Below are 25,755 nucleotides of genomic sequence, written 5' to 3'. Positions count from 1 at the left end.
CGAGATGGGTGGATCACGAGGTCAGGAGATCGAGACCATGCTGGCGAACACAGTGACACTCCGTCTCTACTAAAAAAATACAAAAAACTAGCCGGGCAAGGTGGCGGGCGCCTGTAGTCCCAGCTACTCAGGAGGCTGAGGCAGGAGAATGGCGTAAACCCGGGAGGCGGAGCTTGCAGTGAGCTGAGATCCAGCCATAGCACTCCAGCCTGGGCGACAGAGCGAGACTCCGTCTCAACAACAACAACAAAACTGCAAAGTAGTAAGTGCAGAAGATAGTTCATGCTCTCTGAAACAATTATAACAAGATATGAAAATGTCTGTGATTTCCATTGATGGTGACCAAGTCACTGGGACCGATAATGCTACGTGATTTATTGCCTGGATTTATAATAATGCTAAATTTCAGTTCAAGGTTAGTGAATTTCCTATCTAACTCCATGGATCTCTTGCAATCTATCCATAGTCCTCAGGTTAAGAAGCCCTTCCTTAGAGTAAACAATTCAAGGTTCTAAATAACTTAGGAAAGATTCCCCTGCAGGCATGATGCAAGACAAATTCACTTACCATTTATTGCTGGGTCATTGGCAACCCTTCATCCCTTGCCTAAGCAGAGCCTCAGGAGGCTGTACCAGTGGTGGCATGTATAGATGTGCTGGTAGGAATTAACGCAGAAGATGAGAGAATGACAATGGGAGAGGATGGGAGGGATGCAGAGGGACACACAAGCATCCAGACTAAAAAGCACCTTTAGCCTTCACCTCTCGCCATTGCCCTCTGATTCCGAGCAGGGCTTGGAATCCAGACAGGGGCTGCCTCCCTCAAGTCGTTCTCCCTTTCCTCCATTCCTGTGACCAATTAGAGATCAGTGATGCTTAAGTTTTTTGCAGATTCATCTTTTTTTTTTTTTTTTTTTTTTTTTTTAAATGAAGTTTCACTCTTGTTGCCCAGGCTGGAGGGCAATAAGTGCAATATTGGCTCACTGCAACCTCCACCTCCCAGATTCAAGTGATTCTCCTGCCTCAGCCTCCCAAGCAGCTGGGATTACAGGCATGCACCACCACGCCTGGCTAAATTTTGTATTTTTAGTAGAGACAGGGTTTCTCCATGTTGGTCAGGATGATCTTGAACTCCTGACCTCAGGTGATCCGCCCACCTCGGCCTCCCAAAGTGCTGGGATCATAGGCATGAACCACCATGCCCAGCCAGCAGATTCACCTTTTTTTTTTTTTTTTTTTTGAGACGGAGTCTCGCTCTGTCACCCAGGCTGGAGTGCAGTGGCCAGATCTCAGCTCACTGCAAGCTCCGCCTCCCGGGTTCACGCCATTCTCCTGCCTCAGCCTCCCGAGTAGCTGGGACTACAGGCGCCTGCCACCTCGCCCGGCTAAGTTTTTTTGTATTTTTAGTAGAGACGGGGTTTCACTGTGTTAGCCAGGATGGTCTCGATCTCCTGACCTCGTGATCCGCCCGTCTCGGCCTCCCAAAGTGCTGGGATTACAGGCTTGAGCCACCGCGCCCGGCCCAGATTGCCCCTCCTAATCCCAACCATCCACACGTCGGCCTGAGGGCTTGGTTGTAGCAGATGGTCTCCGTGTCCCCCTCCAGTGCATCCTGTACGCGGCTGTCAGGCAAGGCCTCTTGGTGTGGTTTTCTGTGTGTCACTTTCTACTCAAGGAACCACTGGGGAATCTCCATTATCACTGGTCCCACAGTCCACGTCTCTGGCTTTCAGCACCCTAATTTCACTCCATTCTCCCAACCAGGTTTATTTCTCGTCAGTACTCACACTCCCTCTTGCCACGCTCCTGACTTTGTTAATGCTGTGCCCTTACCCTGAACTGTGCTCCTCCCACCAGGCAGCCAAACCAAATTCAACCCACCCCACACACCCACCTGGAGATCGTTTTCCCCTGGCTCAGCTGAGCTGACCTGGCACTGTTCTTAACCCCCAGTGCATGGACATTACCACATAGCCTGGCACTGAAGTATTCTCCAACTATTTCATGCTTAGTAATTATCTCTTCATGGACTCTAAATGCGTTGAGGGTAGGAATCATCTTCTGTTCTCCTATATATCTCCCTGGGCCTAGACTAATGCTGAGCAATAGAAATCATGTTATCACTCAAGTTATAATGAGAAGAGGAAAGTTTTTATTTTATTAGATCTCTTTGGGAAAGTGCTGTATGTGCTTGGAAGAAACACACTGACAAGCTTACTGAGGATAAGAAGGAGGCCTCCCAGGGCATTCTCAAGCAACGAAAGATGTTTGCTGAATTATTTGCCAGAAGATCAGGAGAGTACTTTAAGGAGCTTCTGAGAAAAAGGAAAAGCAAAAAGAGAATGAGAAATGAGACAGGGATGCTGTATATTGTATTAAAATGAGATGCCCCTACCCCCAAACCCTCAGTTGTTTTTTTGTTGTTGTTGTTTTTGAGATGGAGTCTTGCTCTGTCGCCCAGGCTGGAGTGCAGTGGCGTGATCTCGGATAACTGCAAGCTCTGCCTCCCAGGTTCACATCATTCTCCTGCCTCAGTCTCCCGAGTAGCTGGGACTACAGGCGCCCGCCATGACGCCCAGTTAATTTTTTTGTATTTTTAGTACAGACAGGGTTTCACCGTGCTAGCAGGATGGTCTCAATCTCCTGACCTCGTGATCTGCCCTCTTCGGCCTCTCAAAGTGCTGGGATTATAGGCGGGAGCCACCGCGCCTGGCAACCCTCAGTAAAATTCTATTAAAACTCAAAAACCAGCTGTCTAGGTAGATTTCTGTTGGGAACCAGTGAAGGGGCCAAGATTTCTATGGAGGGTAATGTGAGGTTTTGAGATAGATGCAAACAGGAGCCAGGTAGACAGAGGCCTTGACTAGCATTTGGATTATATTCCAATATATATTCCAATATATGATTGATCAATTGGCCAGTGTGGAGAATTATCATGGAAATGCTTGTGGTGACTCACTGACCCCAGATGTATATTTCTCCTGTCTCTCCCATCTCACTACTATCTATTTGAGGAAGTATTAAAGTGAAGGCCACATCGGACTCCATAGGATAACAGGTAGCCACAAAGTCTTTATTCATAAAATCCACTTCAGGCTTGGCATGGTGGCTCATGCCTGTAATGCCAGCACTCTGGGAGGCCGAAGCAGGCAGATCATGAGGTCAGGGGTTCGAGACCAGCTTGGCCAACATAGTAAAACCTTGTCTCTACTGAAAATACAAAAATTAGCTGGGCATGGTGGCATGCGCCTGTAGTCCCAGCTACTCAGGAGACTGAGGCAGGAGAATCACTTGAACTCAGGAGGCGCAGGTTGCAGTGAGCCAAGACCATGCCATTGAGCTCCAGCCTGGGTGACAGAGTGAGACTCCATCTCAAAAAAATAAAATAATAAAATCCACTTCAAAAACATTTTTTTAAAACTGTGAGTGTGTTTGATTCTTAACTCACCTCAAGGTTAGGTAAGTTATCCATTCAGTGAGCATACATCTGGCTATTAGCTTGGGTTTAAGTGGTTGCTTCAGGTATACTCAGGGTATAGGTGCAATCTGGCACCTGCTGGTTGAGTCATTTATAATTGTCCAAATTTGAGGAGGTATGAATTATGCCATCTCAACTAGATTTAAAATGGAATGCATGGTCTTCTAGATGCTTTGATTCCACCAATATTATCATCCTGGAGAAAATAAACATTTCATTTTTAAGACATGACAGATGGCTTGGTAAGCACTCCAGATACTGTAGGTGCTCAGTTCAAGTCTGTTAATGAAGGCAGACTTTGTTCATTACATTAAGTAAAAATGCAAAAGCAAGCAGGGTATGTATGAGTGTTCTCCAGAGAAACAGAACTAATAGGGAAGGGATGTAGATATAGATGTCTTAGTCCATTTTTTGTTGTTTATAACAGAATACCTAAAACTGGGTAATTTTTTTTATTTGTATTTATTTATTTTTTAGATGAAGTTTTGCTCTTGTCGCCCAGACTGGGGTGCAGTGGTGCGATCTCGGCTCACAGCAACCTCCGCCTCCTAGGTTCAAGCAATTCTCCTGCCTCAGCCTCCCAAGTAGCTGGGACTACAGGTGCCCGCCACCACATCCGGCTAATCCATTCATGAAGGCAGAGTTCTCACGACCCAATCACCTCTTAAAGTCCCCACTTCTCAATACTGCCACACTGGGGGGTTAAATTTCAATGTAAGTTTCAGAAGGGACAAATATTCAAGCCATAGCAATAGATATATGAAGAGATGTATCATAAGGAATTGGCTCACACAGTCATGGAGGTCAAGGAGTCCCAAGATCTGCAGCTGGCAAGCTAGAGACTCAGGAGAGTTGATAGTGAAGTTTTTTGTTTTTGTTTTTTTGGGGTTTTTTTTTGATACGGAGCCTCACTCTGTTGCTCAGGCTGGAGTGCAATGGCATGATCTCAGCTCATTGCAACCTCCACCTCCTGGGTTCAAGCAATTCTCCTGCCTCAGCCTCCCAAGTAGCTGGCATTACAGGCACGTGCCACCACACCTGGCTAATTTTTGTATTTTTAGTAGAGACGGGGTTTCACCATGTTGGCCACACTGGTCTTTTGTTTGTTTGTTTGTTTTTTGTTTTTTGGTTTTTGGTTTTTTTTTGTTTTTTGAGACGGAGTCTCGCTCTGTCGCCCAGGCTGGAGTGCAGTGGCGCGATCTCGGCTCACTGCAAGCTCCGCCTCCTGGGTTTACGCCATTCTTCTGCCTCAGCCTCCTGAGTAGCTGGGACTACAGGCGCCCGCCACCGCGCCCGGCTAATTTTTTTTTGTATTTTTAGTAGAGACGGGGTTTCACCGTGGTCTCGATCTCCTGACCTTGTGATCCGCCCACCTCGGCTTCCCAAAGTGCTGGGATTACAGGCGTGAGCCACCGCGCCCGGCCGGCCACACTGGTCTTGAACTCATGAACTCAAGTGATCCACCAGCCTCAGCCTCCCAAAGTGCTGGGATTACAGGCGTCAGCCACCACGCCCGGCCGATGATGAAGATTTAATCCAATGTTTGGTAGGCTCAAGACCCAGGAAGAGCCGAGGTTTTAGTCTGAGTCCAAAGGCAGGAAAAACAGTCAATCAGGCAGAAGGAATTTTTTGACTCTTGGGAGGAGCAGCCTTTTGTTATATTTAGGCCTTCAGTTGATGGGTGAGGCCCACAATCTGCTTTACTCAGTCCACCAGTTCAACTCTTAATCGCATCCACACACACTCTTACAGACACACAGAATACCATTGAACCAAACGTCTAGGTACCCTGTGGCCCAGTCAAATTGGCAAATAAAATTAACCAGCACAAGGTACAACATTGAATTCTAATTATATAAAATATAAACTCAGGCAAAATTAATATATTCCGTAACAATTAAAATCAGGAGAGTGTCTGCTCTAGAGAGAAAGAGAAGGGGCTTGAAGGGGCTTCTGGTTATTGGTAATGTCTTATTTCCCGATTTGATGTTGGTTATACAGGTATGTTCACCTTGTAAAAATTTATTGAATTTATTGAACTATCCACTAGGGATTGATGCCCTTTTCTGAATGTATGCTAAGCTTCAATTCATCATTATTTGTTTATTGAGACAGAGTCTTGCTCTGTCACCCAGGCTGGAGTTCAGTGGTGCAATCTCGGCTCACTGCAAACTCCACCTCCTGAGTTCAAGTGATTCTGCTGCCTCAACCTCCCGAGTAGCTGGGATTACAGGTGTGTACTACAATGCCCAGCTAATTTTTATAATTTTAGTAGAGATGGGTGTTGGGAACAGGACCCCAAATCTGGCCATAAACTGGCCCCAAAACTGAGCATAAACAAAATCTCTGCAGCACTGTGACATGTTCATGATGGCCATGATGCCCAGCTGAAGGGTGTGGGTTTACCGGAATGAGGGCAAGGAACACCTGGCCGGCCCAGGGTGGAAAACCCCTTAAAGGCGTTCTTAAACCACAAACAATAGCATGAGCGATCTGTGCCTTAAGGACATGCTCCTGCTGCAGATAACTAGCCAGACCCATCCCTTTGTTTCAGCCCATCCCTTTGTTTCCCATAAGGAATACTTTTAGTAAATCTATAATCAATAGAAACAATGCTTATCACTGGCTTGCTGTCAATAAATATGTAGGTAAATCTCTGTTCAGGGATCTCAGCTCTGGAGGCTGTGAGACCCCTGATTTCCCACTCCACACCCTATATTTCTACGTGTCTTTAATTCCTCTAGTGCTGCTGCTAGGGTCTCCACAACTGAGCTGGTCTCAGCAGACAGGTTTCACCGTGTTGCCCAGGCTGGTCTCAAACTCCTGGCCTCAACCAATCCGCCCACCTTAGTCTCCCAAAGTGCTGGGATTACGTTTTACTGGGGATGATGGGAGTGGGCATGTGGAATGTTTTAGGAGATAACATTGCTTTAAATTCCTTCCAACAAGCTTATGTATTCTTGGCTAGAATTCTTCAGCCTCTCAGAATCTCTGGATAGGAAGCTGGATCATGGATCCTGTCCAGGTTCCATTACGTTAAAGCCCAGTTAGTTCGAGGGGCATCTCTTTCGCCTCAAGAGAAGTTCCTGACAGAAAGGACAACAGTGAGCTCTGGCTATGGGACCTGCACTGCCAAAAGTACAGGAGCCCATTCCAATCACAGCAGGTGCCACAGCTATCAATCTAGGAAAAGATGACCTAGAGGAAGTCACATCACACCAGAAACTTGCAGCCAATTAGTTCCTTCCATTTTTGTTGCTGTCATGCTTTCTCAGTCTCCTTCTGAACATTGTTGCTTTGAAATTTCCGGGCAGCAAGAAACTGATGTAAGACCTGATTCCTATCTGTTTCTGTGGGAAAATCACAGTCCCAAAGGGAGTTTTGGTTGATTTTTTTTAAAGACATATTGTCCAAAGGATTTTTTTTCCTCCTAATTTTTTCAAATGCATGTTCTTTGAGACCCAAATCCACTGGCACCCAGTGAAGCAGACATCCACTGGTTAGGTTAACCAAGGCAGAGAACTGATCTAAATGATTTGGGCTCCAAATTAAAATTTTGGTTTGAATCCAGTGCCTTGTTAAAATTCTTCAGATTCAGCTTAGCCTTGCATTTGGTAGAACATTTATTTAGGCGTTGTGTCATATGATGGAAAAAGGTTGACATGGTTTAGGATTCTGGCTCACCCGCCTACTTGCTGAGTAACCATTGGTAGATGATTTAACCTCTTTAAGGCTGTGTTCTCAAACTCAGTATTGTGGGATGAATTAAAATGTGTATATGAGGCTGGGCATGGTGGTTCATGACTGTAATCTTGCACTTTGGAAGGCTAAGGCAAAAGGATTTCTTGAGCCCAAGATTTCAAAACCAGCCTAGGCAACATAGCAAGACACCATCTCTACAAAAAAGTATTAATAAAAAATTAGCCGGGGCCAGGCGAGGTGGCTCACACCTGTAATCCCAGCACCGTGGGAGGCTGAGGTAGGTGGATCATGAAGTCAGGAGTTCAAGACCAGCCTGGCCAATATGGTGAAACCCTGTCTCTACTATAAATACAAAAATTAGCAGGCGTGGTGGCACACACCTGTAATCCCAGCTACTTGGGAGGCTGAGGCAGGAGAATCGCTGGAACCCAGGAAGTGAAGGTTGCAGTGAGCCAAGATTGTGCCACTGCACTCCAGCCTGAGCAACAGAGCGAGACTCCGTCTCAAAAAAAAAAAAAAAAAAAAAATTAGCCAGGCATGGTGGTGCACGCCTGTAGTCTCAGCTAATTGGGAGCATGAGGTGGGAAGACTGCTTTAGCCCAGGAGGTTGAGGTGGCAGTCAGCCAGGTTTGCACCATGGCACTCTAGCCTGGGCAACAGAGCGAGACTCTGTCTCAAAAAATACATAAATAAATAACATATGTGCAAAGTGCCTAAACCACTGTAGTTACTCAGGTAAATAATATACATTCATCATTATCATCATTTCAATAGCCTATGAAGTCAGTGTAGACCTGGCCTAATGCAGTCAAAGTGGTTGAACTCAAAAAGCACATAAACGCCTTTATTCTGTGGGAAGTGTGTAGCTTTACAGCCTGCAGGAAATACTTAAATAGAATCTAGACAACATTCAAATCATCAACAGGTTTTGAATCTCCCAGATTAGAATATTTGTGATTATGTGAGCTTGACATCAATGAAATGGAATAAAGAAACGTTCATTTCTTTTTTTTTGAGACATGGTCTCACCTGTTGCCCAAGCTGGAGTGCAATGGCACAATTACTGCAGCCTCGACCTCCAGGCTCAAGTGATCCTCCCACCTCAGCCTCCTGAGTAGCTGGGACCACAGGCACACACCGCTATGCCCAGCTAATTTTTGTGTATTTTGTAGAGATGGGATCTTGCTCTGTTGCCCAGGCTGGTCTCAAACTCCTGGACTCAAGTGATCCTCCCACCTCAGCCTCCCAAAGCACAGGCATAAGCCCCCACACCCAGCCATTCTAATAACTTCAGTGTGTCTGGCTTGATGTTTATACTATATTTGATTGATCTTTTTGATGACATGAGTGGGTGGTAGAAAAGACTAGTTACTTGTGTTTTGATGAACTGGTGGATTTTTTTAATTTTGAAAAATATAATTCACAATAACGTAATTCAAAAATATCTAATGAATGTGTTTTAGAATGGCTATTGATAGTGAAGAAATCTTATGGGTTGGGGTGTTTCACACTGATTTATTTTTATGCTGACTTTAGAAAAATTTCTGGACCAGGAGTGGTGGCTCACGCCTGTAATCCCAGCACTTTGGGAGGCCCAGGCAGGTGGATCACTTGAGGCCAGGAGTTTGAGACCAGCCTGGCCAACATGGTGAAACCCCATCTCTACTAAAAATACAAAAATTAGCTGGGTATGGTGGCACATGCCTGTAATTTCAGCTACTCAGGAGGCTGAGGCAGGAGAATCGCTTGAACCTGGGAGGTAGAGGTTGCAGTGAGCCAAGATCGCGCCATTGCACTCTAGCCTGGGCAACAGAGCAAAACTCCATCTCAAAAAAAAAAAATCATAATTTCTGGCAAGGTGCAGTGACTTAACCCTGTAATCCCAGCACTTTTAGAGACTGAGGCAAGAGGATTGCTTGAAGGGAAGACCAGCCTAGGCAACAAAGCAACACCTCTGTCTCCACAAAAGTATAAATAAATAAATAAATCAGCCAGGTGGGGTGGTGTGTGCCTGTAGTCCTAGCTACTCAGGAGGCTGAGGCAGGAGGATTGCTTGAGCCTGGGAGTTTGAGGTTACAGTGAGCTATGATCACACCACCTCACTCCAGCCTGGGTGACAGAGTGAGACCCAGTTTCTTAAAAAAAAAAAAATAACAGTTGGGCACGGTGGCTCATGCCTGTAATCCCAGCACTTTGGGAGGTCAAGGCAGGTGGGCCACGAGGTCAGGAGTTCAAGACCAGCCTGGCCTACATAGTGAAATCCCGTCTCTCCTAAAAACACAAAAAATTAGCCAGGCGTGGTGGCGGGAACCCGTAATCCCAGCTACTTGGGAGGCTGAGGCAGCAGAATCGCTTGAACCTGGGAGGTGGAGGTTGCAGTGAGCAGAGATTGCGCCACTGCACTCCAGCCTGGGTAACAAGAGTGAAACTCAGTCTCAAATAAAATAATAATAATAACGAAAGAAATTAATTTCCTTCACAGTAGTTTACCAAGTGTGACAGCAAAAGTACTGAGGTTAACAAGCATTTTGGAAATGTGATTTCTGAAAAAAAGTAATGAGAATTTTTTTTCCTTTGCAGGTGGAGAGAAACTTTTTTTGTGTGAAATTATCATGTCAGATAAACCCAAGGTATAAGCTGAAATAAAAATAATTATGTAATCTCTCTTCTTCATCTTATCTCCTTTTTAAGGAATATAAACTATTGGTAATACACTAGTGAGAACTCTAATAAGTGAGTCATAGCCTGTGAATCATGGCAACGCCTCAGAAGGCTCTGATTGGGAAAACGAATTATAGTTCTCTTCCTGCACTAAAATAATAACCTCTCCCACAGGGAGAAAAACATGGTTTTCCAGCAGTGAACTTTAACTTCTCCTCTTTATTTTTTCCTGGTTTGATTTTTATGGGAATCTGGTCTAGGATGGCTGGCTCCTCTAAGACTTACATTATTTAGAGTCGTCTTCCATACAGGCTGTAATTCTTGCTGTCTCTCTCTCTCTCTTTCTTGTACTTGTTTGCTGTTATTTCTACAAAGATAAGACATAACAGGTAACCTGTTTTTACAGCGTGCAGTTTACAAAGCACTTTCATAAATATCTCATTTGAGCATCTTAGCAGCTCTATGGAAAAACATAAATTATTACTCATTTCTACAGATCGAGAAACCTAGGCCCAAGAGAGGTAAGCGACTTCCCAAAGTACAATGCCTCTTGACATCAAGTCAAGTACATCAAATCCCTCTTCAGTTCAGTGGACACCACCCCACATGGTTATCACAGCAGAGAGATGGAGGGTGGGTGTAAAATGCTAACACAGTGAGAGCACTAGACTTTTTCACGGCAAAGAGCACAGTAACTTACAGAGATGTTTGTACCATGCCGGAGACAGCACGGCTGACTCCCAGGCAGAGTTAGGAGCTGCCCAGGTCTGCAGGTCCCCAGGGAGGACCAGCTTTGGAGGACACCCATGCAAACTGAGGATTCCAGCAGACACAAGCAGCTCACCTCAGCTGCTGTAACCGGTGGTGACCGGTGGGGTTAAACCTATCTATCCTGCCCCCAAAACACACCCTTCTCAGCCACCTATCCCGGGACAGGACACACCACTCTTGGCTCCCCACCCACAAGTGTCTAGCATAACACAAACCCTGCGAAGCCCTGGGAATTCGAGGAAAGGGAAAGCTAGTTTTCTAGCACAGTGTCCTTCAGTGCGGCTGGGCTTCCAGCCTGGCTGTGCTTCGAGGCTGCACGCTCACACGAATTGTCTCCTTGAGTAGATGACTCGTTCACTCGAGAACCAGCCATCAATGGCCTGTGGTTACAGAGTGAAAGACACAGTGAAGCAGGGGGATTATAAATGGGGTGCTCAACGTAAACCAGATTGTTTTGCCCCTCTCCTTTCTCTCATCTGTCCTTCTTGTCCTTTATGCCCCAATGGCACCTATGAGGTCCCTTCCCCAAGCAAAGCTGCTGGCACCTGCACACAGAGAGCATGACGCTCACTAGAGGCTCTCCAGAGGACAGCAGTGCTCACAGGAGCACCCGTCAGTGTAGCCTGAGCAACCCTGGCTGCCCAGGCCCAGAACCTCCTCCCTCCCCTCTCAGCCACCCAGACTCATACCCTTAACCTCCTCATTATCCAGACCTACAGCCCCCACACCGCTCTCCAGTCACTCCTGACCGTGTCCTCTATCTGTCCAGCTCACTCCCTCAGCACCGCAATTCCAGCAACCCTATGAGTCCACCAAGACCTACAGTCCTGCCCTGTAGAGACCTCGCCACCTTCTCACTGTCCCCCAGCCCCCACGTCCTCCCCTCCCTCCTGATCCAGTCACTATGGTCATTCATCTGCTTAGACCCCCTGACTTCCTCACCTCTCTCGCTTTCAGGCTCTCTCCTGATGAAACCACAACTCTGGTTGAATGGAGCTCTCCAGCCACTCTGGGCCTGCACCGCCCCATGGCTGGAGAACAAACTCAGTCAGCCTCTGTTCACCCTTTACATTGCTGATAAAAATCCCGTGGGCCCTGAATGGTGCTCCACAAACATATTATACTTCTCTTGTCTTTTCTGTCTCCCACTCTCCCAGGTGATGATTTCATACCTTCTCTTCTCTCCCTACACCTTCACCACCTCCTCCCCCTCCTCCCTTTCAACAGCCTTGCTTCCTACGTCACCAAGAACATCGCAGCCGTCAGAAAAGAGCTCCTACGCGCTCTCACCAGCGTGTCCACCCACCCCGCGTGTCTGTGTCCGAGTACTCAACCTTCTCCCAGCGGCGTGGGTGAGCTGCCCTGCCCCCGCCGGCCCCTCCGTGGGATGGGACCCCAGCTCCTCCGGCCCACTCGCGGACATAGCTCCTGCAGCTGTCTTCTCTCTCCTGCACCTCCACGTTTTCCTTCTCGATTGAGTTAGTCCCATCCGCTCATAAACACACTGTATTTCTCCCGTCTGAAGAAGAAAAAAAGCAAAGCTCTCTTCACTTCACTTTCCCCTCCAGCTTCCACTCCGTTTCTCTACTTTCTTTTACGACAAAACTCCTTCAAAGAATGGAGGGTGCCCTTCCTCCACCACCTCCGATTTCTCTCCCCCGGGCCTCGCTCAAATTCACCACAACTGGGCTTTTGCCCCGGCCATGCCACTAAACAGGTGTGCAGGTCACTGGTGAATTCCACGGTCACCTGTCAGCCCTCTTCTTGCTTGACCCGTTGGTGACGTGACATGCAACTGACGCATCTCCTCCTTGAACTGCTTTCTTCTCTCGGCTTCCAGGATGCTGCTCTCTCCCGGTTCTCCTCCTGCCTTTCTAGACGCCCTCTCTCAAGCACTTTATTGGTTTTGGTGGTGGTGGTGGTGGTTTTGAGACAAGGTCTTGCCTTGTCACCCAGGATGGAGTGCAGTGGCCCAGTCAAAGCTCACTGCAGCCTTGACCTCCTGGGCTCCAGTGATCCTCCCACTTCAGCCTCCCAAGTAGCTGGGACCACAGGTGCCCACGACCACACCTGGCTAATTTTTAAATATTTAATAGAGATGAGGTCTCACTATGTTGCCCAAGCTGGCCTCAAGCTGTCCTCCCACCTCAGCCTCATAAAGTGCTGGGATTACAGGCACGAGCCGCCGCACCTGGCCTTGTTGGTGTTTTCCTATCCTCCTGTCCTTGATCTCTAATTGTCAGTGTGCTGTAGGGCTCAGTCCTCGGCCGTTCTCTTGCATAACTATACTCAACACTGAGGAAATCTCAGCTTGTCTTATGGCTTTAAATACTGTGTATCTGATAGGTGTAGACAGATATGATGGATATAATGATGATTCTCTAATTTTTTTTGGAGACAGAGTTTTGCTTTGTTGCCCAGGCTGGAGTGCAGTGGCGTGATCTTGGCTCATTGCAACCTCCGCCTCCTGGATTCAAGTGATTCTCCTGCCTCAGCCTCCCGAGTAGCCCAAGAAACTGGGATTACAGGCACCTGCCACCATGCCCGGCTAATTTTTGTATTTTTGTAGAGACGGGGTTTCACCATGTTGGCCAGGCTGGTCTCGAACTCCTGACCTCAAGTGATTCGCCTGCCTCGACCTCCCAAAGTGCTGGGATTACAGGCGTGACCCACTGCTCCTGACCTGATTCTCTAATTTTTATCTTCAGGGAGACCCTTTCCCCTGAGCTCCACACCCACCTACCCACTGCCATTAGACACTGGGTGTCTCCAGCCTCATGGAGCTCCCAGCTCTCCACTCAGCCGGCCTTTTGGCAGTCTCCCCATTTCAGTTCAAGGCAACTTTATTCTTCTAGTTGCTCAGACCAAAGACATTCCTCAACTTACCTTCTCTCACCCCACGCAGCCAGCTCATTAGGAAGTCTTGTTAGCAATACCTTCAAAATACATCCAAACCTAATTCCTTTCCATCTTCCCCACTGCCACCGTCATTCCTCACCTGGGTTACTTCAGTAGTGTCCTAACAGACCCCACGGCTCTGTCCTCGCCCCACTGCAACCTACTCTCAGCAGTTTTCAGAACCATCTGATTCAATTCTGTCACTCCCCTCCTTAAAAGCCTTCTCTAAAGGCATTTTCAGTTAGAGAAAAGCCGTAGACCTTAGCGTGGGCCTGCAGCCCCTACCTGACTCCGCCTCTTATCTCTCCGCGCTCTTCCCTGCTGGCCCCCACCCCCTCTGCTGCAGCCACGCTGACCCGCCTTGAGCACGGACCAGGCTTTAGGGCTGGTGCTTTCCACTCCCTCTGCCCAGGCTGCTCTGCCCCAGACAGGCCACTCTAAAAAGGCTCACCCTTCTCCAGCATTTATTGTTCACCCCGCCTGCTGTTTTTTCTCCTTAGCACTACTGCCATCAAACATACTATATGCAACTGGGCACAGTGGCTCACGCCTGTAATCCCAGCACTTTGGGAGGCCGAGACACGCAGATCACTTCAGGTCAGGAGTTCAAGACCAGCCTGGCCAACATGGTGAAATCCCGTCTCTACTAAAAATACAACAATTAGCCAGGCGTGGTGGCAGGTGCCTGTAATCCCAACTATTTGGGTGGCTGAGGCAGGAGAATCGCTTGAACCTGGGAGGTGGAGGTTGCAGTGAGCCAAGATCGTGCCATTGCACTCCAGCCTGGGCGACAGAGCAAGATTTTGCCTCAAATAAATAAATAAATAAATACCATATGCTGTACTTGCTAACCTTGTTAATTGTCTGTCTCCCCTCTAAAATGCCATTGGGAGTGGGGTTTTTTCTCTGTTTGGGTCACTGCCAGGTCCCGACGTCCACGGGCGTCCACGGCAGCCATATGGGGAGTGATTGCGAATGTGTACAGTTTCATGGACAGGAAGGTCTAGGCTGAAGCAAGTGGAATGATACCATAGCCTGACTATCTTTAGTCACCCATGATGATGGTTTTCAGAGCCTCACCCTCATGTACCGCAGAGAAACGACTGCAGTCCGGCCCCTCTCCGACTTCCCTTCCTTCAAGCCACCGCAGAAACAGCAAGGCAGTGAAGAGTGTGCGGAGGGAGCCAGCAGGGCCCGGGCTGACCTCAGCCTCTGGCACTTCAGATTTTCATACTGGGAAAAACATTTCCTCTTGCCAAATCTCAGTTTCTTTTTTCTTTTCTTTTTTCTTTTTTTTTTTTTTTGAGACCCAGTCTCACTCTTGTCCAGGCTGGAGTGCAGTGGCGTGATCTCGGCTCACTGCAACCTCCACCTCTCAGGTTCAAGCTATTCTCCTGCCTCAGCCTTCCAAGTAGCTGGGATTACAGGCATGTGCCACCACACCCAGCTAATTTTTGTATTTTTAGTACAGATGGGATTTCACCTTGTTGGCGGGGCTGGTCTCAAACTCCTGACCTCAAGTGATCCACCCGGCTCAGCCTCCCAAAGTGCTGGGATTACAGGTGTGAGCCACCGTGCCTGGCCTAAACCTCAGTTTCTTAACCAGTAAAATGAGAATAATGCTACCTCCTTCACAGGACTACTGAAGGCTTAAATGAAACACCCTTAAATGAGGCTAAACCTCAGTTTCTTAACCAGTAAAATGAGAATAATGCTACCTACTTCACAGGACTACTGAAGGCTTAAATGAAACAGTCTTAAATGAGACTAAACCTCAGTGTCTTTTTTTTTTTGAAATGGAGTCTCGCTCTGTCGCCCAGGCTGGAGTGCAGTGGCCAGATCTCAGCTCACTGCAAGCTCCACCTCCCGGGTTCACACCATTCTCCTGCCTCGGCCTCCCGAATAGCTGGGGCTATAGGCGCCCACCACCTCGCCCGGCTAGTTTTTTGTATTTTTTGGTAGAGACGGGGTTTCACCATGTTAGCCAGGATGGTCTCGATCTCCTGACCTAGTGATCCATCCGCCTCAGCTTTCCAAAGTGCTGGGATGACAGGTTTGAGCCACCGCGCACGGCCGTAAACCTCAGTTTCTTAACCAGTAAAATGAGAATAATGCTACCTACTTCATATGACTACTGAAGGCTTAAATGAAACAGTGCATTAAAGTACTTAGTAGAGTGCATGACACAGAGCAGGCACTTCGAGAATGGAGATTCTTTTTCTTAGTAAGAAAAATTATAGGAAGATGGGTGTGATGGCTCACACCTGTAATCCCAGTCGCTCCTAAAGCCGAGGTTGGAGGATCCCTTCAGCCCAGGAGTTTGAGACCAGCCTGGACCACATAACTATCCCCCCATCTCTAAAAACAGATTAAAAATTAGCTGGATGTGGTGACACATGCCTGCAGTCCCAGCTACCCGGGGAAGCTGAGGCAGGAAAATGGCTTGAGTTCAGGAGTTTGAGGCTGCAGTGAGCTATAATCACCCCATATGACCATCCTGCACTCCAGGCTGGACAACAGAGCAAGACCTCATCTCTTTAAAAAAGAAAAAAAAAAAAAGTTACAGCAGCTGTAGGTTCTCGGCTCCTGACTTGGGAAGAATTTCACAGACGATTTAAAAACAGCTTGTTGATGATTGCAAGGACCCAAACTGGTTGCCCGCTATCTCCATAGAAGCCCACAGGGGAAGAACTGTGCTTGAGCTACAACAAGGGGCCAAGTCAACCTATGGCAGTCTTGTGTGATGAGGCGGCGGAGCCACAGGAGCAGGCTTCTCCAAAGAAGCTGTGACCGCTCCTCAGGACAGATCCTTAAAGACTGGCATAGCCCAGGCTGGGCATGGCGGCTCACAGATCCCAGCACTTCGGAAGGCCGAGGTGGGCGGATCACCTGAGGTCAGAGTTCGAAACTAGCCGGGCCAACATGGCGAAACCCCATCTCTACTAAAAATACAAAAATTAGCCGGGCATGGTGGCACATGCCTGTCATCCCAGCTACTTGGGAGGCTGAGGCAGGAGAATCGCTGGAACCTGGGAGGTGGAGGTTGCAGTGAACCAAGATCATGCTACTGCACTCCAGCCTGGGTGACAGAGCGAGACTGTCTCAAAAAAAAAAAAAAAAAAAAAAAAAGTGGCATATCCTGGTGTGTCCAGTCACAGAGTCCCTGCAGCTTTCTGGTGAGAAGTCTGTGATGGAAACAGCCATGAAAACGGCGCTTTCATATGGATGCCTCAAACTCCACGGGGAAATGGGGCAGCTGGCCAGACGGCTGGGAACTGACAGGTCTACACTGCAGTGGCAAAATATTGCAAGCCCCACACTGCTCTTGTTAATACACCTCTCTGCCCTTTAAAAAAATGTAGCTATATTTAAAGTCTTCTGCTTCTCAGCTTGCTTCCATCCTCCTCCTCAGTGCTTGTTGATGGGATTCAAGCACTCAGCCCTGAAAACTGCAGGCTGTGCTCTAACGCCTGGTGAAAGAATCTTCAAGATGAGAAGGAGGGACGTACGCTCTTTTCCTGAAGCTAGAAAAAGTAGATGCTCTTCTGCATCATAAACCAACTGTCTTAGTTTGCTTTCTGTTGCGGTGACAGAATGCCACAGACTGGGTAATTTACAAAAGAAAAACAGAGGCCGGGTGCGGTGGTTCATGCCCGTAATCCCAGCACTTTGGGAGGGCAAGGTGGGAGGATCGCTTGAGCTCAAGAGTTTGAGACCAACCTGGGCAACATGACGAAACCCCCTCTCCACAAAAAATTCAAAAATTTGCCAGGTGTGGAGGCTCTCAGCCCTGGCTGGATATTAGAATCACTTGGTGGTGAGGCGTTGGATCAGTAATTAGTGAGTGGAGTCATTAGAAAGTTTGGTCTGGGCTGAGCATGGATAGAATTCAATGAGAATTTCTGAGGATGGGGCCCAGGCACCAGTGTTTTAGTAAAGATGCACAGATGATTCCAATGTACCACTAAGGCCGAGAACCACTGGTATAGCCCAGATGATTCCAATGTACCACTAAGACTGAAAAAAAAAAAAAAAAAAAAAAAAAAAAACCACTGGTCTAGCCCAGATGATTCCAATGTACCACTAAGGCCGAGAACCGCTGGTATAGCCCAGCTAACATATATCCAAGTTATTGCCGCAGAGTTTTACCACTTCATTTCTCAGGAAAATGCAGACAGATGAAAGAAGGCTTTATATAGAAAGAAAGACAGTATTCAGATCAATCCAAATTCTATGTCATTTGTAACTATAATCCCTGTTCATATATTATTTCCACAATCCCCAAAACCTTTTTATTTTTGTTGTTAAATTTCTACTTATTAGGATACAATTCTTAGAAAAACAAAACTCATTATTTTTAAAACACTCCAAATTTTTCTTTGCAAAAAGACCTTTGCCTGGTGGTTAAATTTTTTAAGGGAATTGATACTCTTTCACCTCATTAGCAAAAAGAAAAAAAAACACTTAAATGTATTTAGATCTCTCAAACTTTTTTTTTTTTTTTTTTTTTTTTTTTTTTTTTGAGACAGAGTCTCGCTCTGCCGCCCAGGCTGGAGTGCAGTGGCCGGATCTCAGCTCACTGCAAGCTCCGCCTCCCGGGTTCATGCCATTCTCCTGCCTCAGCCTCCTGAGTAGCTGGGACTATAGGCGCCCGCCACCTCGCCCGGCTAGTTTTTTGTATTTTTAAAGTAGAGACGGGGTTTCACCATGTCAGCCAGGATGGTCTCGATCTCCTGACCTCGTGATCCGCCCGTCTCGGCCTCCCAAAGTGCTGGGATTACAGGCTTGAGCCACCGCGCCCGGCCAGATCTCTCAAACTTTTTAAGATACCTTTTTTAATGCAACACGGTCCCAAGAGTAGACGTGTCTTTGACTTGCGAGGCCTCTGGTGTCTATGTTTTCTATACAGAGCTGTGCTGTCCGATACCATAGCCACTGGCCATATGTGATTCTGGAGTCTCACTCTGTCACCCAGGATGAAGTAGAGTGGTGCGATCTCGGCTCACTGCAACCCCCACCTAAGTAGCTGGGACCACAGACTCAAGCCACCACAACGGGCTGTTTTTGTATTTTTGGCAGAGACGGGGTTTCACCACATTGCCCAGGCTTGTCTTGAACTCCTGAACTCAAGTGATCCTCCTGCCTTGACCTTCCAAAGTTCTGGGATTACAGGCATGAGCCACCGTGCCCAGCCAATATGTGACTCCTTAAATTTAAATGTCTAGAGGCCAGGCGTGGTGGCCCACACCTGTAATCCCAACACTTTGGGGGCCCGAGGCAGAAGGATCACTTGAGTTTAGGAGTTAAAGACAAGCCTGGGCAACATGGTGAAGCCCCACCTTTGGTAAAAAATACAAAAATTAGCTGGGCATGGTGGTGCACACCTGTAGTCCCAGCTACTTGGGAGGCTGAGGCAGGAGAATACTTGATGCCAGGAGACAGAGGTTACAGTGAGCTGAGATCGATTGTGCCACTGCACTCCAGCCTGGGCAACACAGCAAGACTCCGTCAGAAAAAAAAAGAAACAAATTAAATGGCTGGGATGGTGGCTCACACCTGTAATCCCAGCACTTTGGGAGCTAGGCAGGAGGATCGCTTGAGCTCAGGAGTTCAAGACCAGCCTGGGCAACATAGTGAGACCCCCATCTCCACAAAAAAAAATTGTTTTAATTAGGTGAGTGTGGTGGTGCACACCTGTGGTCCCAGCTACTCTGGGAGCTGAGGTGAAAGGATCACTTGAGCCTGGGAGATTGAGGCTGCAGTGAGTTGTGATCATGCCACTGCACTCTAGCCTAGGCAACTCAGCAGGCCCTGTCTCTAAATAAATGAAGTTCAAATGAAATAAAATTAAAGGCTGGGTGTGGTGGCTCACACCTATAATCCCAGTACTTTGGGAGGCCGAGGTGGGCGAATTGCCTGAGGTTGGGAGTTTGAGACCAACCTGGCTAGCATGGTAAAACCCCGTCTCTACTAAAAATACTAAAATTAGCCAGGCGTGGTGGTGGGCACCTATAATCCCAGCTACTCGGGAAGCTGAAGCAGGAGAATCACTTGAACCTGGGAGGCGGAGCTTGCAGTGAGCCGAGATTGCACCACTGTACTCCAGCCTGGGCAACAGAGCGAGGCTCCATCTCAAACCACACCCCCCACCACCAAAAAAAAAAAAAAAAAAAAAAGGAAATAAAGTTAAAAATTCAGTTCTTCAGAATGACGGGCAGCATTTCAAGTGCTCAGTATCCGCGTATGGCTGGTGACCACCATGTTAGACGATGCAGCTACTGAATAGTTCCATCATTGCAGGAAGTTTTATTAGCACTGAATTCAAGAGTGACTTTTAATTGATGCAACCATATATGGTTTTACTCCTGGACTTCAACGGCAAATGGAGGCCCGCCATCATCTGCAGCAGATGCTATGCCAAGGGCAGGAAGTGCCATTCCACTTACGGTGGAAGGAGGTGGTTTGGGGGGTGGGGTGACTCCTTTGGCTACTTCCTGTGAGAAGAATCAGCCTCTCAGGCCTGAGGGGTAAACAGCTGAGGAGGGAAGTGAAGTCCTTTCTTTCTGAACTGTTAAGCTCCCCCACCTAGTGCTCGTAATATTATCATTTTATGCACAAATTGGATGCAAAGCTTACCACCCTGTCAGACTACAGATTGCAGTGTGATCAGTTTAACTGCAAAGATTGGCCAGGAAAATAAACTCTCACCGTGGACAGCGAGGAAGCAAATGCTCAGCAGACTCTCCCCTCATTCTCCCCGTCACTGAGGAAGAGCCCAGAGCGGCGTGGGCGACTGATGTGGGACGGAGCTGCTCTGCGCTGGGCATTGGCGCTTCAGAGACATGGGCTGAATTCTATTCGGCAGGAGAGCTGAATACAGAGCAGCCCACGGCTCACCCCAAACAATCGTCAGTGCCGGAAAAATCACCACTGTTGGTGTATTCCCGGCCACCCTGCTGGACGGATGGCAAGATTCCCAAGCAGTGAAGGGGAAGGCGGCCATCCCGCCCTGCTCTGCTTCCTAGGTGGGCAGCGCACCTGTGGGCCTGCCCGCTCTGCTTGCAAGTGGCTCAGAAATGCTGCCTCCCAGGTCGCCGGGCTGTTCCCTGGGATGAGGCCTGCTGCCTACACATGTCACAGCAGTGGGTTCTGTGCAAAAAGTGACATGAGAGAAGATAAAATCTCTGCTCCCTCCCATGACAGTCGTGGAGAGTTTCTGCCCTCTGTCAGGAAATCCGACTCGTGTGTGTGCGTGTGTGTGTGTGTGTGTGTGTGTGTTCACGTGCACGATTGACACTTCGTTGCATCAGCATCTCACGGATCCTACATCTTTCCTGTGAGTTCAGCATGAGAATACACCCACATTTCTCTACTGTCAAAAGTTTTCGAACTGTTCCAGTGTGTTGTTAAGTATTCAGAGAAAAGGAGCTCGGTCCTGGGAGAGCGGTTGAGTGGCAGAGATTAGCAGAGAGTACTGAAAAAGAAGACCGAGGTGGCTGAAGGCAATGGCCGAGGCAGAGAGGCCCTCATGCGTGAGCTGCAGGGTGTGTGTGCCTTTGGGGATTCAAAGGCGTGAGACCTGCTTTGACTGTGGAGGAAAATGACCACAGATCACTCCTCAACTGAAACATTAATTAGCAGAGCTTGGGGGAAAAGGTGATATCCTCAGTCTGGAACGGGCTGTCAGCTTGTCAAAAGGAAAGCTCTGCTTAGCCCAGAAGCCCAAACATCTGCCCATGGCTCTAAATGTGTAACATTTGGAATGTCAAGGACTCAGCCAATCCAGATGATAACAACAGCCCTAAATATCTGATGGGAGAGCAATTAGGCAAGAAAATGATGAAAGGTATCTGGCTGGCAAGGAACAAGCAATACTATCTCTATTTGAAATGACATAATCTCACATACAGAAAATCCTAAGGAATCCACTAAATTATTACTGGAATTAATAAATAGGTTCAGTGGCAGGGCACAATGTTAATATACAAAAATCAATTGTATTTCTATATACTAGCAACGGACGGTGCAAATGTAAACTTAAGAAAACAGTTCTATTTATAATTGCATTGAAAAGAATAAAATACTCAGGAATGAATGTAACAAAATAAATACAAAATGTGCGCTCTGAAAATTACAACACATTGTTGGAAGGAATCAAAGATGAACTAAATAAATAGACATCCCACATTATGGATGGAAAGAATCAATATTGTTAACATGGCGATACTCCCCACATTAATCGACAGATTCAATACAATTCCTATCAAAATCTCAGCTGAGATTGTAAAGAAAAAAAAAAATCCCAGCTGACTTTTTTGACAAGCTGATCTTAGAATTCATACGGAAATGCAAGGGACCCAGAATAGTCAAAACAATCTTGAAAAAGAAGAACAGAGTTGGAGGACTCGCACTTCGCAAGTTCAAAACAGTACAGAGTTCAGAAATCAAGACAGTGTGCAATGGACATAAGGACAGACATATGGATGAATGGAATTGAATGGAGTTGAGTGGAGTGTTCAGAAATAAATCCTCGCGTTTATGGTCCATTGGTTTTTGACAAGAGTGCCAAGACCATTCAATGGGGAGAGAATCATCCTTTCAGCAAGTTGTACGAGGACAACTGGACATCCTCTTCCTCACACCATACACAAAAAACTCCAAATGGATCATAGGCCTAAATATAAAAGCAAAACCCACAAAACTTATAGGAGAAAACACAGCAGGAAAGCTTCATGCCTTTAGGTTAGGCAAAGCCTTCTTAGCTATGACACCAAAAGCACAAGAGACAAAGAAAACAGTAGATAAATTGGACTTCATCAAAGTTAGACATTTTTCTGCTCCAAAAGATGCCATGAAGGAAGTGAAAAGGCCTGGGCACAGTGTCTTATTACAAGGCTCGTTACACAGAGTGATCCCAGCTCTTCTGGAGGCCGAGGCGGGAGGATTGCTTGATACCAGAAGGTTGAGGCTACAGTGGGCCATGATGGTGCCACTGCACTCCAGCCTGGGCAACAGAGCAAGACCCCGACTCAAAAAAAATTAAAAATAAAAGACTGGGTGGAGTGGCTCACGCCTGTAATGCCAACAATTTGGGAGGCCAAAGTGGGTGGATTGCTGGAGCCCAGGAGTTCAAGACCAGCCTGGACCACATGGTGAAACCCTATCTCTTCCAAAAAAAAAAATACAAAAAGCAGCAGAGCATGACGTCATGCACCTACGGTCCCAGCTACTCTGGAGGCTGAGGCAGGGGAGGATGACCTGAGCCCTGGAGGTCAAGGCTGCAGTGAGCTATGATCATGCCATTGCACTCCAGTCTGGGCAACAGAGAGAGACCCTGTCTCAAAAAAATAAAAAATATATTAAAATAAAAAAGAAAGTGAAAAAGCCAATCCACAGACTGGGAGAAAATATTGGCACATCATATAGCTGATAAAGGACTTGTATCCAAAACATAAAGAATTATTACAACTCAAAAAGAAAAATAACACTACTTCCTGTTCACCAGACTTGAAAAAAAAAAAAAAGAAAGAAAAAGAAAGACAAATAGCAGAATCTTAAAATAGTCAAAAATCTGAAGAGACATTTCTCCAAAGAAATATACAAGCAGCCAATAAGCACATGAAAAGATGTTCAGTGGCCACAGTGGTGCACCTGCAATCCCAGCTACTCAGGAAGCTGAGGTGGCAGGATCACTTGCGCCTGGGAATTTGAGATCAGCCTGGGCAACATAATGAGATTCCATCTTAAAAAGAAAAAAAAAAGATACTGAAAAATGCCCCATTAGGAAAATGCAAATTAAAACCACAATGAGCTATCAGTTCACATTCACTCAAAAAGTATAATCAAAAACACAAATAGGCCAGGCGCAGTGGTTCACACCTGTAATCCCAGCACTTTGGGAGACCAAGGTGGGCAGATCACCTGAGGTCAGGAGTTCGAGACCAGCCTGGCCAGCATGGTGAAACCCCTTCTCTACTAAAATACAAAAATTAGCCAGGCATGGTGGCGGCACCTGTAATCCCAGTTACTCAGGAGGCTGACACAGGAGAATCACTTGAACCCTGGAGGGGGAGGTTGCAGTGAACCAAGATGGTGCCACTGCACTTCAGCCTGGTCGAAAGAATGAGACACCATCTTGATAAAGTAAAATAAAAAAATTGTGATAACCTGAAAGGATTTGGCACTCAGATTGTTTAGCATCTGTCTAAATTCTTATTCCACTTATGTAACCAAGACTGGATACCGCTCATGATGAATTATCAGTGTGTTTACACAAGAAAGTACACAGAATTCCACTCAACTGATCCATACTCAAAGAGAAGACTTTGGCCTTGCATTCAGAGATCAGCAAAAACAATATTCACCTTATGTTTTAGGTTAGAATATTTGATACAGATCTTTTTTTTTTTTTTTAAATTCTCACTTTGACTTCATTCACTCACCAATCATTGATGCTGGTCACGTTGGAGAAAAGGGCTTCTCCTGTAGTCATATTTACTTTAAAAGAGTTCCTGGCTGGGTGCCGTGGCTCACGCCTGTAATCCCAACACTTTGGGAAGCCAAGGCAGGCGAATAACCTGAGGTCAGGAGTTCAAGACCAACCCGGCCAACATAGTGAAACCCCATCTCTACTAAAAATACAAAAATTAGCCAGGTGTGGTGGTGCACACCTGTAATCTCAGCACTTTGGGAGGCCAAGGCAGGCGGATCACGAGGTCAGGAGATCGAGACCATCTTGGCTAACACAGTGAAACCCCGTTAACTGGGCGTGGTGGCAGGTGCCTATAATCCCAGCTACTAGGGAGGCTGAGGCAGGAGAATCTCTTGAACCCAGGGGGCGGAGGCTGCAGTGAGCCGAGATCACGCCATTGCACTTCAGCCTGGACAACAGACAGAGATTGTCTCAAAAAAAAAAAAGCTTTTTTTTTTTTGAGATGGAGTCTCACTCTCACCCAGGCTGGGGTGCAATGGCACGATCTCAGCTCACTGCAACCTCTGTCCCCTGGGTTCACGCCATTCTCCTGCCTCAGCCTCCCGAGTAGCTGGGACTACAGGCGCCCGCTGCCACGCCCAGCTATTTTTTTGTATTTTTAGTAGAGACGGGGTTTCACCGTGTTAGCCAGGATGGCCTCGATCTCCTGACCTCGTGATCCGCCCGTCTCAGCCTCCCAAAGTGCTGGGATGACAGGCGTGAGCCACCGCACCCAGCCCAGAAAAAAAAAAAAAAAAAAAGTTTTCTTGTTTTTCTGAAACAAAACAGCCTCAGGATTGGTTCTCAGGGGCACTTCATTGCTGTTTAGAAACATCCCCACTCACTATAGGCGAGTGCTGAGGGGAAAATCAGCCTTCGGCTGGTGGGCTTTAGAGCTTTCAAAGTTAATTCTGTGTGCTGTGAGTGAAAAAGAAACCTACACCCATGTTCACAGTAGCCTCACTCACCATAGCTGAAAGGTAGAAGCAATCTGAGTGCCCATCGATGGACGAAAAGACATATAGAATGTGGAAATACCGATAGTGGAATATTACTCAACCATAAAAAGGAAGGAAATTCCAACACATGGCACAGCACGGATGAAAGTGGAGGACATTATGCTAAGTGAAATATGCCAGTTACAAAAGGACGAATATTGTGTGATCCCACTTATATGAGGTATCTAAAATGGTCAAACTCATAAATACGGCAAGTAGAATGGTGGTTGCCAGGGGTTGGAAGAGGGAAAATGGGAAATGATTGTTTAATACGAAGGTTTCAGTTTTGCAAGATGAAAACGTCCTGGAGACTTTGCTTCTCCAGCAGTGTGAATATATACTCAATACTATTGAACTCAACACTTGAAAATGGTTAAGACGGTAATTTCTTTCTTTCTTTTTTTTTTTTTTTTTTTTGAGATAGTCTTACTCTGTCGCCCAGGCTGGAGTGCAGTGGCACAATCTCAGCTCACTGCAACCTCCACCTACCAGGTTCAAGTGATTCTTGTACCTCAGCCTCTGGAGTAGCTGGGATTGCAGGCATGCGCCACCACGCCCAGCTCATTTTTGTACTTTTAGTAGAGACGGGGTTTTGCCATGCTGGCCAGGATGGTCTTCAGCTCCCGGCCTCAAATGATCCACCCACCTTGAGCTTCCAAAGTGCTGAGATTACAAGTGTAAGCCACCCACCATGCCCAGCCAAGATGGTAACTTTTGTTATGTGTGTTATGTGTATTTACCAAAATCAAACATAAAAATAAGTAAGTAAATAAAAGA

At 46.9% G+C, this 25,755-nt stretch overlaps 1 long non-coding RNA gene across 2 annotated transcripts; it reads right to left on the bottom strand.

Annotated features, from left to right (window-relative positions):
* Positions 1-2,133: 2,133 nt before the first annotated feature.
* On the bottom strand, positions 2,134-12,132 carry LOC102128199 (uncharacterized). 2 transcript variants are annotated; one of them, XR_010585120.2, is made up of 4 exons: positions 11,918-12,132; positions 10,126-10,207; positions 3,448-3,673; positions 2,134-2,314 (listed from the first exon to the last, which is right to left on the bottom strand). It is a non-coding gene; the product is annotated as an uncharacterized lncRNA (long non-coding RNA). The 2 variants fall into 2 exon arrangements; XR_272846.5 differs by lacking the exon at positions 11,918-12,132 and adding an exon at positions 11,554-11,706.
* Positions 12,133-25,755: the final 13,623 nt, after the last annotated feature.

Source organism: Macaca fascicularis, chromosome 1 (genome assembly GCF_037993035.2).
Source record: "Macaca fascicularis isolate 582-1 chromosome 1, T2T-MFA8v1.1".
NCBI classification, from domain to species: Eukaryota; Metazoa; Chordata; class Mammalia; order Primates; family Cercopithecidae; genus Macaca; species Macaca fascicularis.
This window is presented reverse-complemented; position numbering and strand designations above follow the sequence as displayed.